The sequence below is a fragment of the Panulirus ornatus genome, chromosome 19 (genome assembly GCF_036320965.1).
Source record: "Panulirus ornatus isolate Po-2019 chromosome 19, ASM3632096v1, whole genome shotgun sequence".
NCBI classification, from domain to species: domain Eukaryota; kingdom Metazoa; phylum Arthropoda; class Malacostraca; order Decapoda; family Palinuridae; genus Panulirus; species Panulirus ornatus.
Genome location: NC_092242.1, coordinates 28,986,747 through 29,000,381, shown reverse-complemented (window position 1 = coordinate 29,000,381; position 13,635 = coordinate 28,986,747).

Genomic DNA, 13,635 nt, shown 5'->3' with positions numbered 1-13,635 from the left:
TGAACCCTGGGATACCTCCTCATCACGTGAACCCTGTGGGCACCTACCCATCACGTGAACCCTGGGGTACCTCCTCATCACGTGAACCCTGTGGGCACCTACCCATCACGTGAACCCTGGGGGCACCTACCCATCACGTGAACCCTGGGGTACCTCCTCATCACGTGAACCCTGGGGGCACCTACCCATCACGTGAACCCTGGGGGCACCTACCCATCACGTGAACCCTGGGATACCTCCTCATCACGTGAACCCTGGGGTACCTCCTCATCACGTGAACCCTGTGGGCACCTACCCATCACGTGAACCCTGGGGGCACCTACCCATCACGTGAACCCTGGGGTACCTCCTCATCACGTGAACCCTGGGGGCACCTACCCATCACGTGAACCCTGGGGGCACCTACCCATCACGTGAACCCTGGGATACCTCCTCATCACGTGAACCCTGGGATACCTCCTCATCACGTGAACCCTGGGATACCTCCTCATCACGTGAACCCTGGGGTACCTCCTCATCACGTGAACCCTGGGATACCTCCTCATCACGTGAACCCTGGGATACCTCCTCATCACGTGAACCCTGGGGTACCTCCTCATCACGTGAACCCTGGGATACCTCCTCATCACGTGAACCCTGGGGTACCTCCTCATCACGTGAACCCTGGGGTACCTCCTCATCACGTGAACCCTGGGGTACCTCCTCATCACGTGAACCCTGGGGGCGCCTTATCACGTGATTCCTTCAACAGGTCTTCCTAGGGTAGACTTTCCTCAGATGGGGACCCACAGAGAGGCTTCTGTTGCCTCCGTCTGTGATCACGGTGCCATTCGTCACCACTCGATCATCCCTACCTGCAGGCATTATGGTATCCCAAGATTACACAATGATGACACGCCTGGACCCAGACCTCGGCTCTCATTCTCCATAAACTTGACCACAGTGTGTTTAAGATCAGTGCGATGGACCTTTATGGGTGAAAAACCTGAGGTGTTGGATGCCAGAACGACACTTACGGTGGGTTGCAGGTTGATGACTGTTGTCTCTGGTCAGTGTTGGCTGAGCAGCAGATGGCAGGAAGCTCAGTGAATGTAGAAGGTGTGACTACCAGCCACTCTATCACCATGACGGTGTTGTAGTAGTGTTGAGGACCTGCAGCCTGCAACACACGCAGTCTTAAAGTGGACACATCCCTCGCAGTAGAGGTCTACGTCGAACCTGTAAAGACGAACTGGTTTTTGCTGTCATGGGAGTGGCAGGTTTGGAACCTATCGATGTAACCCTGGAATCATTTTGGAACTTCCCTCTACAATGGTCATGGTTGATAATTCCATCGTTCACACACTCCTACTAATTTCTTTACCGACCACGAGAACAAGAAAAACCTCTTATTTGGCTGTGGGCCGAATATCGCGGCCAGGATTCGAACTCGGGGAGGCTCTTGTGTAGCTCAAAACTAACAAGGCTCTACAGATTAAGGTACAGTTGTCTTGATGAGGCTTGTCATGGCACCGCTGCCACCCTGCTACGTACCGAGGCATTTGAGTTTGAAGCTCCGTACATCGTCCGTTACCAAAGACCGTAGAGATGGATTGATAGTAAATTGATTTCTTACTTAATATAATGAGATTCGTGCAAGATTATCCCTCAGAAGTGATTCAGTCATAACATTCCTTCAGACAGTGGTGACCCGCAGGTTGTTAGTCATGGGAGCCAGCCACTGACACACTAGTCATGGGAGCTTTAGCTTCTGATACATGAGCAAAGTCCACTGGACTGAGGTAGGATGTCGGGAAGTATTTAGAGCCTCAGAAAGACCCACTGTGGACTGCTTCTTGAGAGAGCCTTAAGACAAACAAACTTCAGAGGTATGAGACAGATGGATAGGGAATTCTGTTGTTTCACTAACTAAATCTAATCGATTCATGAATAAATCCGGAGGTCCATATCACATGCTTGCAAATCTAGTATTTCATATGTAATACAGTATTTCAGGACCCATCTCAATACCTAAGACTTATAATGGTGGAAATAAATTGCATGAATGTAAACAGAGAACTCATCAGGTCCCTCACTCGTTGACTGATATTCATACGACGCCATGATTCACAAATTCATCTTGCAGCCGTTCCATTCGACTCCTGAGCTACAGTCTGTGTAGATGAAGTGTCCTTCCATAGTTGCTTGTAAGCTGGCATCTCATAACACGAATTTTTCGTGTACCTGTGAACTCAGCTATGACTCACTGTTCCTTTATTGTCCATCGTCGGTCAGTGATATGTTGGGGAGGCCTTGACGCCTTGTCATCACCTCAGACATGAGGGAAGGTACTGGAGTACGTGTGTGACATGATGGTTGACACTGAGATCCTCAGGTAGTGACGGACAGCGAGATCCTTTTGTAGTGAATGACAGTGACATGTTGTGCAGTAGTACGTTGCTGTAGTGACTAACAGTGACATGCTGCTGTGGTGAATGACAGTGAAAAGCTGTTGTCGTGTAAACAGTGAGACACTGTTCTCGTGACTGATATGAATATTATGGTTGTGGCAGTTGAAGTACTGGTAGTGTCATGATGAGTGACGGTCTACTGCTACCATGCCAACAGTTAGCAGTTGGATAAGGTCATAGTGACTGACAGATGAGTGCCACTGTAGTAGTGACAAATGAGTGCTGGATGAGGCTACTGTATGAACACTGTGTACACATCACCGCGCCGTCATTCATCTAAAACTCTAGAGAGAGTTTTAATGAAACCAAATTTGCTTGTAAGAGATATCATCATGATCTTAGACGTAAGGTACGCATAAATAGATAAGGCTTTTAATATAAATAACTGCAGGAGAGAAAAAAATAGATAGTGTCTTAAACCTGTTCCTCCAGTCAATGTTTAAAACGAGATCCGGTTCCAGATGGGATGAACATATCTAGAATAACTCCATATCTCGAACAACGAGGGAAAATGGCAAAAATGTATGAATATATATATATATATATATATATATATATATATATATATATATATATATATATATATATATATATATATTTATACATTTATCTATATTTATTTTGCTTTGTCGCTGTCTCCCGCGTTAGCGAGGTAGCGCAAGGAAGCACACGAAAGAATGGGGTAAACCATGGAAAGCTGTGTAGGTATGTATATTTGCGTGTGTGGACGTATGTATATACATGTGTATGGGGGGGTTGGGCCATTTCGTTCGTCTGTTTCCTTGCGCTACCTCGCAAACGCGGGAGACAGCGACAAAGTATAATAAAAAAAAAATATAATATTTATTTATTTATTTATTTATTTTGCTTTGTCGTTGTCTCCCGCATTAGCGAGGTAGCGCAAGAAAACAGACGAAAGAATGGCCCAACACACCCACATACACATGTATATACATGCACGTCCACACACGCAAATATACATACCTATACATCTCAATGTACACATACATATACACACACAGACATATACATATATACACATGCACATAATTCACACTGTCTGCCTTTAATCATTCCCATCGCCACCTCGCCACACAGGGAATACCATCCCCCTCCCCCCTCATGTGTGCGAGGTAGCGCTAGGAAAAGACAACAAAGGCCACATTCGTTCACACTCCGTCTCTAGCTGTCATGCAATAATGACCGAAACCACAGCTCCCTTTCCACATCCAGGCCCCACAGAACTTTCCATGGTTTACCCCCGACGCTTCACATGCGCTGATTCAATCCACTGACAGCACGTCAACCCCGGTATACCACATCGCTCCAATTCACTCTATTCCTTGCACGCCTTTCACCCTCCTGCATGTTCAGGCCCCGATCACACAAAATCTTTTTCACTCCATCTTTCCACCTCCAATTTGGTCTCCCACTTCTCCTCGTTCCCTCCACCTCCGACACATATATCCTCTTGGTCAATCTTTCCTCACTCATTCTCTCCATGTGCCCAAACCATTTCAAAACACCCTCTTCTGCTCTCTCAACCACGCTCTTTTTATTTCCACACATCTCTCTTACCCTTACGTTACTCACTCGATCAAACCACCTCACACCACACATTGTCCTCAAACATCTCATTTCCAGCACATCCATCCTCCTGCGCACAACTCTATCCATAGCCCACGCCTCGCAACCATACAACATTGTTGGAACCACTATTCCTTCAAACATACCCATTTTTGCTTTCCGAGATAATGTTCTCGACTTCCACACATTCTTCAAGGCCCCCAGGATTTTCGCCCCCTCCCCCACCCTATGATCCACTTCCGCTTCCATGGTTCCATCCGCTGCCAGATCCACTCCCAGATATCTAAAACACTTTACTTCCTCCAGTTTTTCTCCATTCAAACTCACCTCCCAATTGACTTGACCCTCAACCCTACTGTACCTAATAACCTTGCTCTTATTCACATTTACTCTTAACTTTCTTCTTCCACACACTTTACCAAACTCAGTCACCAGCTTCTGCAGTTTCTCACATGAATCAGCCACCAGCGCTGTATCATCAGCGAACAACAACTGACTCACTTCCCAAGCTCTCTCATCCTCAACAGACTTCATACTTGCCCCTCTTTCCAAAACTCTTGCATTTACCTCCCTAACAACCCCATCCATAAACAAATTAAACAACCATGGAGACATCACACACCCCTGCCGCAAACCTACATTCACTGAGAACCAATCACTTTCCTCTCTTCCGACACGTACACATGCCTTACATCCTCGATAAAAACTTTTCACTGCTTCTAGCAACTTGCCTCCCACACCATATATTCTTAATACCTTCCACAGAGCATCTCTATCAACTCTATCATATGACTTCTCCAGATCCATAAATGCTACATACAAATCCATTTGCTTTTCTAAGTATTTCTCACATACATTCTTCAAAGCAAACACCTGATCCACACATCCTCTACCACTTCTGAAACCACACTGCTCTTCCCCAATTTGATGCTCTGTACATGCCTTCACCTTCTCAATCAATACCCTCCCATATAATTTACTAGGAATACTCAACTTATACCTCTGTAATTTGAGCACTCACTCTTATCCCCTTTGCCTTTGTACAATGGCACTATGCACGCATTCCGCCAATCCTCAGGCACCTCACCATGAGTCATACATACATTAAATAACCTTACCAACCAGTCAAAAATACAGTCCCCCCTTTTTTAATATATGTATATATATATATATATATATATATATATATATATATATATATATATATATATATATATATATATATATATATATATATATATATATATATATACTTAGAAAATGATTAGAAAATACTTAGAAAGGCGAATGGATTTCTATATAGCATTTATGGATCTGGAGAAGTCATATGATAGAGTTGATAGAGATGCTCTGTGGAAGGTATTAAGAATATATGGTGTAGGAGGCAAGCTGTTTGAATCAGTGAACAGTTTTTATCGAGGATGTAAGGCATGTGTACGTGTAGGAAGAGAGGAAAGTGATTGGTTCTCAGTGAATGTAGGTTTGCGGCAGGGGTGTGTGATGTCTCCATGGTTGTTTAATTTGTTTATGGATGGGGCTGTTAGGGAGGTGAATGCAAGAGTTTTGGAAAGAGGGGCAAGTATGAAGTCTGTTGTGGATGAGAGAGCTTGGGAAGTGAGTCAGTTGTTGTTCGCTGATGATACAGCGCTGGTGGCTGATTCATCTGAGAAACTGCAGAAGCTGGTGACTGAGTTTGGTAAAGTGTGTGAAAGAAGAAAGTTAAGAGTAAGTGCGAGTAAGAGCAAGGTTATTTGGTACAGTAGGGTTGAGGGTCAAGTCAATTGGGAGGTAAGTTTGAATGGAGAAAAACTAGAGGAAGTGAAGTGTTTTAGATATCTGGGAGTAGATCTAGCACAGGATGGAACCATGGAAGCGGAGGTGAATCATAGGGTAGGGGAGCGGGCGAAAATTCTGGGGGCCTTGAAGAATGTGTGGAAGTCGAGAACATTATCTCGGAAAGCAAAAATGGGTATGTTTGAAGGAGTAGTGGTTCCAACAATGTTGTATGGCTGCGAGGCGTGAGCTATGGATAGAGTTGTGCGTAAGAGGGTGGATGTGCTGGAAATGGGATGTTTGAGGACAATATGTGGTGTGAGGTGGTTTGATCGAGTAAGTAATGTAAGGGTAAGAGAGATGTGTGGAAATAAAAAGAGCGTGGATGAGAGAGCAGAAGAGGGTATTTTGAAATGGTTTGGTCACATGGAGAGAATGAGTGAGGAAAGATTGACCAAGGGGATATATGTGTCGGAGGTGGAGGGAACGAGAAGTGGGAGACCATATTGGAGGTGGAAAGATAGAATGAAAAAGATTTTGAGTGATCGGGGCCTGAACATGTAGGAGGGTGAAAGGCGTGCAAGGAATAGAGTGAATTGGAACGATGTGGTATACCGGGGTCGACGTGCTGTAAATGGATTGAACCAGGTCATGTGAAGCGTCTCGGGTAAACCATGGAAAGTTCTGTGGGGCCTGGATGTGGAAAGGGAGCTGTGGTTTCGGTGCATTATTACATGACAGCTAGAGACTGAGTGTGAACGAATGGGGCCTTTGTTGTCTTTTCCTAGCGCTACTTCGCACAATGAGGGGGGGAGGGGGTTGTTATTCCATGTGTGGCGAGGTGGCGATGGGAATAAATAAAGGCAGAAAGTATGAATTATGTACATGTGTATATATGTATATGTCTCTGTGTGTATATATATGTGTACATTGAGATGTATAGGTATGTATATTTGCGTGTGTGGACGTGTATGTATATACATGTATATGTGGGTGGGTTGGGCCATTTCTTTCGTCTGTTTCCTTGCGCTGCCTCGCAAACGCGGGAGACAGCGACAAAGCAAAATAGATAAATAAATAAATAAATAATATACACATATATATATATATATATATATATATGTAAGGTATGTGTACGTGTAGGAAGAGAGGAAAGTGATTGGTTCTCAGTGAATGTAGGTTTGCGGCAGGTGTGTGTGATGTCTCCATGGTTGTTTAATTTGTTTATGGATGGGGTTGTTAGGGAGGTAAATGCAAGAGTTTTGGAAAGAGGGGCAAGTATGAAGTCTGTTGGGGATGAGAGAGCTTGGGAAGTGAGTCAGTTGTTGTTCGCTGATGATACAGCGCTGGTGGCTGATTCATATGAGAAACTGCAGAAGCTGGTGACTGAGTTTGGTAAAGTGTGTGAAAGAAGAAAGTTAAGAGTAAATGTGAATAAGAGCAAGGTTATTAGGTACAGTAGGGTTGAGGGTCATGTCAATTGGGAGGTGAGTTTGAATGGAGAAAAACTGGAGGAAGTGAAGTGTTTTAGATATCTAGGAGGATCTGGCAGCGGATGGAACCATGGAAGCGGAAGTGGATCATAGGGTGGGGGAAGGGGCGAAAATTCTGGGGGTCTTGAAGAATGTGTGGAAGTCGAGAACATTATCTCGGAAAGCAAAAATGGGTATGTTTGAAGGAATAGTGGTTCCAACAATGTTGTATGGTTGCGAGGCGTGGACTATGGATAGAGTTGTGCGCAGGAGGATGGATGTGCTGGAAATGAGATGTTTGAGGACAATGTGTGGTGTGAGATGGTTTGATCGAGTGAGTAACGTAAGGGTAAGAGAGATGTGTGGAAATAAAAAGAGCGTGGTTGAGAGAGCAGAAGAGGGTGTTTTGAAGTGGTTTGGGAACATGGAGGGAATGAGTGAGGAAAGATTGACCAAGAGGATATATGTGTCGGAGGTGGAGGGAACGAGGAGAAGAGGGAGACCAAATTGGAGGTGGAAAGATAGAGTGAAAAAGATTTTGTGTGATCGGGGCCTGAACATGCAGGAGGGTGAAAGGAGGGCAAGGAATAGAGTGAATTGGAGCGATGTGGTATACCGGGGTTGACGTGCTGTCAGTGGATTGAATCAAGGCATGTGAAGCGTCTGGGGTAAACCATGGAAAGCTGTGTAGGTATGTATATTTGCGTGTGTGGACGTATGTATATACATGTGTTTGGGGGGGGTTGGGCCATTTCTTTCGTCTGTTTCCTTGCGCTACCTCGCAAACGTGGGAGACAGCGACATAAGTATAATAATAATAATATATATATATATATATATATATATATATATATATATATATATATATATATATATATATATATATATATTTTTTTTTTTTTTTATACTTTGTCGCTGTCTCCCGCGTTTGCGAGGTAGCGCAAGGAAACAGACGAAAGAAATGGCCCAACCCCCCCCCCCATACACATGTACATACACACGTCCACACACGCAAATATACATACCTACACAGCTTTCCTGGGTTTACCCCGGACGCTTCACATGCCTTGATTCAATCCACTGACAGCACGTCAACCCCTGTATACCACATCGCTCCAATTCACTCTATTCCTTGCCCTCCTTTCACCCTCCTGCATGTTCAGGCCCCGATCACACAAAATCTTTTTCACTCCATCTTTCCACCTCCAATTTGGTCTCCCTCTTCTCCTCGTTCCCTCCACCTCCGACACATATATCCTCTTGGTCAATCTTTCCTATATATATATATATATATATATATATATATATATATATATATATATATATATATATATATATATATATATATATATATATATATATACATATATATATATATAGTATACATATATATAAATATATATATATATATATATATATATATATATATATATATATATATATATATATATATATATATATATATATATATATATATATATACATATATATATATATAGTATACATATATATAAATATATATATATATATATATATATATATATATATATATATATATATATATATATATATATATATATATATATATATATATATTGAAAAGGATCACAATTTTGCGCGTGATCAAGATATTCCAATGAGTCTACGGGGAAAATGAAACACGATAAGTTCCCAAGTGCACTTTCGTGTAATAATCACATCATCAGGAGGGACATGAGACAGAAATGTAAGTCAGTTGATTTACATCGAAGCGACGAAGCTAGGACGCCATCTGGATGTTAATGTGCTGAGAGGTGCAACTGGAGGGATGTCTGATCATCATCTTGAGGAGGCGAAGGTGAAGATTTGTAGAGGTTTTCCAAAAAGAAGAGAGAATGTTGGGGTGAAGAGAGTGGTGAGAGTAAGTGAGCTTGGGAAGGAGACTTGTGTGAGGAAGTACCAGGAGGGACTGAGTACAGAATGGAAAAAGGTGAGAACAAAAGATGTAACGGGATTGGGGGAGGAATGGGATGTATTTAGGGAAGCAGTGATGGTTTGCGCATAAGATGCTTGTGGCAAGAGAAGCGTGGGAGGTGGGGAGGTTAGAAAAGGTAGTGAGTGGTGCGATGAAGAAGTAAGCTCATTAGTGAAAGAGAAGAGAGATGCATTTGGACGATTTTTGCTGGGAAATAACGCAAATGACTGGGAGACGTATAAAAGAAAGAGGCTGGAGGTCAAGAGAAAGGTGCAAGAGGTGAAAAAGAGGGCAAATGAGAGTTGGGGTGAGAGAGTATCATTAAATTTTAGGGAGAATAAAAATACTTTTAGAAGGAAGTAATTAAAGTGCGTAAGACAAGGGAACAAACAAATGGGAACTTCAGTGAAGAGGGCTAATGGGGAGGTGATAACAAGTAGTGGTGATGTGAGAAGGAGATGGAGTGAGTATTTTGAAGGTTTTCTGAATGTGTTTGGTGATAGAGTGGCAGATATAGGGTGTTTTGGTCGAGGTGGTGAGCAAAGTGAGAGGGTAAGGAGAATGATTTGGTAAACAGAGAAGAGGTAGTAAAAGCTTTGCGAAAGATGAAAGCCGGCAAGGTAGCGGGTTTGGATGGTATTGCAGTGGGATTTATCAAAAAAGGGGGTGACTGTATTGTTGAGTGGTTGGTAAGGTTATTTAATGTATGTATGACTCATGGTGAGGTGCCTGAGGATTGGCGGAATACTTGCATAGTGCCATTGTACAAAGGCTAAGTAATCTTTATATGGAATGTCGTCCTAGCCATTTGTCGCTGTCTCCCGCGTTAGCAAGGTAGACCAAGGAAAAAGACGAAAGAATGGCCCAACCCTAACACATACACATGTATATACATAGACGCCCACCCACTCACATATACATTCCTATACATTTCATCGTATACATACATATACATACGCAGACATATACACATATACACATGTGTATATTCATACATGCTGCCTTCATCCATTTCCACCGCCACCCCGCCATACATGAAAGGGCACCCCTCTTCCCCCACGCGCGCGCGGGAGGTAGTGCTAGGAAAAGACAACAAAGGCCACATTCTTTCACACTCAGTCTGTAGCTGTCATGTGCAATGCAAGGAAACCAGAGTTTCCTTTCCACATCCAGGCCCCACAAACCTTTCCATGGTTTACCCCAGACGCTTCACATGCCCTGGTTCAATCCGTTGACAGCACCTCGACCCCGGCATACCTCATTGTTCCAATTCACTCTATTCCTTGCACACCTTTCACCTTTCTGTATGTTCAGGCCCCAGTCGCTCAAAATCTTTATCACTCCATCCTTCCATCTCTAATTTAGTCTCCCACTTCTCCTCGTTCCCTCCACCTCTGACACATGTATCCTCTTTGTCAATCTCTCCTCACTCATTCTCTCAGTGTGACCAAACCATTTCAATACACCCTCTTCTGCTCTCTCAACCACACTCTCTTTATTACCACACATCTCTTTTACCCTTTCATTATTTACGCAATCAAACCACCTCACACCACATATTATCCTCAAACATCTCATTTTCGACACATCCTGCCTCATCCGCACAACCCTAACTATAGCCCATGCCTCACAACCATATAATATTGTTGGAACCAGTATTCCTTCAAACATACCCATTTTTGCTCTCCGAGATAACGTTTTCGCCTTTAACACATTCTTCAACGCTCCCAGAACCTTCGCCCCCTTCCCCACCCTGTGATTCACTTCTCCTTCCATGGGTCTATCCGTTGCTAAATCCACTCCCACATAAGTAAAACACTTCACTTCCTCCAGTTTTTCTCCATTGAAATTTACCTCCCAATTTATTTGTTCCTCAATCCTACTTTACCTAATAACCTTGCTCTTACTCACATTTACTCTCAGCTTTCTTCTTTCACACACTTTATCAAACTCAGTCACCAACTTCAGCAGTTTCTTAACCGAATCATACACCAGCGTTGTATCATCAGCGAACAACAACTGACTCACTTCCCAAGCCTTCTCATACAGAACAGACTGCATATTTGCTCCTCTCTCCAAAACTCTTGCATTCACCTCCCTAACAACCCCATCCATAAACAGATCAAACAACAATGGCGACATCACACACCCCTCCCGCAAAACCGACATTCACTGAGAACCAATCACTTTCCTCTCTTCGTACTCCTACACATGCCTTACATCCTTCATAAAAACTTTTCACTGCTTCTGGCAACTTGCCTCCCACACCATATATTCTTAATACCTTCCACAAAGCGTCTCTATCAACTCTATCCTATGCCTTCTCCAGATCCATAACTGCTACATACAAATCCATTTGATTTTCTAAGTATTTATCACATGCATTCTTCAAAGCAAACACCTGACCCACACATCCTCTACCACTTCTGAAACCACACTGCTCTTCCCCAATCTGATGCTCTGTATATGCCTTCACCCTCTTAATCAATACCCTCCCATATAATTTCCCAGGAATACTCAACAAACTTGTACCACTGTAATTTGAGCACTCACCTTTATCCCCTTTGCCTTTGTACAATGGCACTATGCTTGCATTCCGCCAATCCTGAGGCACTTCACTATGAACCGTACATAATTGAATATCCTTACCAACCAGTCAACAACACAATCACCCCCTTTTTTTGATAAGTTTCCCAGCAATACCATCCAATCCCGCCGCCTTGCCGGCTTTCATCTTCCGCAAAGCTTTCGCTACCTCTTATCTGTTTACCAAACCATTCTCCCTAACCCTCTCACTTCGCACACCACCTCGACCAAAACACCCTATATCTGCCACTCTATCATATAACACATTTCACAAACCTTCATAATACTCACTCCATTTTCTTCTCACATCACCACTACTTGTTGTTACCTCCCCAATAGCCCTCGTCACCGATGTTCCCATTGGTTCTCTTGTCTTACACACTTTATTTACCTCCTTCCAAATCATCTTTTTATTCTCTCTAAAATTCAATGATTCTCTCTCACCCCAACTCTCATTTGCCCTCTTTTTCACCTCTTGCACCTTTCTCTTGACTTCCTGCCTTTTTCTTTTATACATCTCCCAGTCATTTGCACAATTTCCCTGCAAAACCCGTCCAAATGCCTCTCTCTTCTCCTACACGAACAATCTTACTTCATCCCACCACTCACTACCCTTTCTAGTCTGACCACCTCCCACCTTTCTCATGCCACAGGCATCTTTTGCGCAAGCTATCACTGCTTCCCTAACTACATTCCATTCCTCTCCCACTCCCCTATGTCCTTTGCTTTTACTATTTCCATACTGCACTCAATCTCTCCTGGTACTTCCTAACACAAGTCTCCTTCCCAAGCTCACTTACTCGCACGACTCTCTTCTCCCCAACATTCTCTCTTCTTTTCTGAAATTCTGTACAAATCTTCACCTTCGCCTTCAGAAGATAATGATCAGACATCTCTCCAGTTGCCCTTCTCAGTACGTTAACATCCAAAAGTCTCTCTTTCCCGCGCCTATCAATTAACACGTAATCTAATAACGCTCTCTGAAAGATTGACCAAGAGGATATATGTGTCGGAGGTGGAGGGAAGGAAGAGAAGTGGGAGACCAAATTGGAGGTGGAAAGATGGAGTGAAAAAGATTTTGTGTGATCGGGGCGTGAACATGCAGGAGGGTGAAAGGAGGGCAAGGAATAGAGTGAATTTGATTGATGTGGTATACCGCGGTTGACGTGCTGTCAGTGGATTGAATCAGGGCATGTGAAGCGTCTGGGGTAAACCATGGAAAGTTGTGTTGGGCCTGGATGTGGAAAGGGAGCTGTGGTTTCGGGCATTATTGCGCGGCAGCTAGAGACTGAGTGTGAACGAATGGGGCCTTTGTTGTCTTTTCCTAGTGCTACCTCACACACATGAGGGGGGGAGGGGGATGGTATTCCATGTGTGGCGAGGTGGCGATGGGAGTAAATGGGGGCAGACAGTGTGAATTGGGTGCATGGGTATATATGTATGTGTCTGTGTATGTATATATATGTGTACATTGAGATGTATAGGTATGTATATTTGCGTGTGTGGACATGTGTGTGTGTATACATTGTGTATGGGGGTGGGTTAGGCCATTTCTTTCGTCTGTTTCCTTGCGCTACCTCGCAAACGCGGGAGACAGCGACAAAGCAAAATGAATAACAATAAATAATATATATATATATATATATATATATATATATATATATATATATATATATATATATATATATAAATATATATATATATATATATATATATATATATATATATATATATATATATATATATATATATATATATATATATATATATATATATATATATATATATATATATATATTTATATATATATATA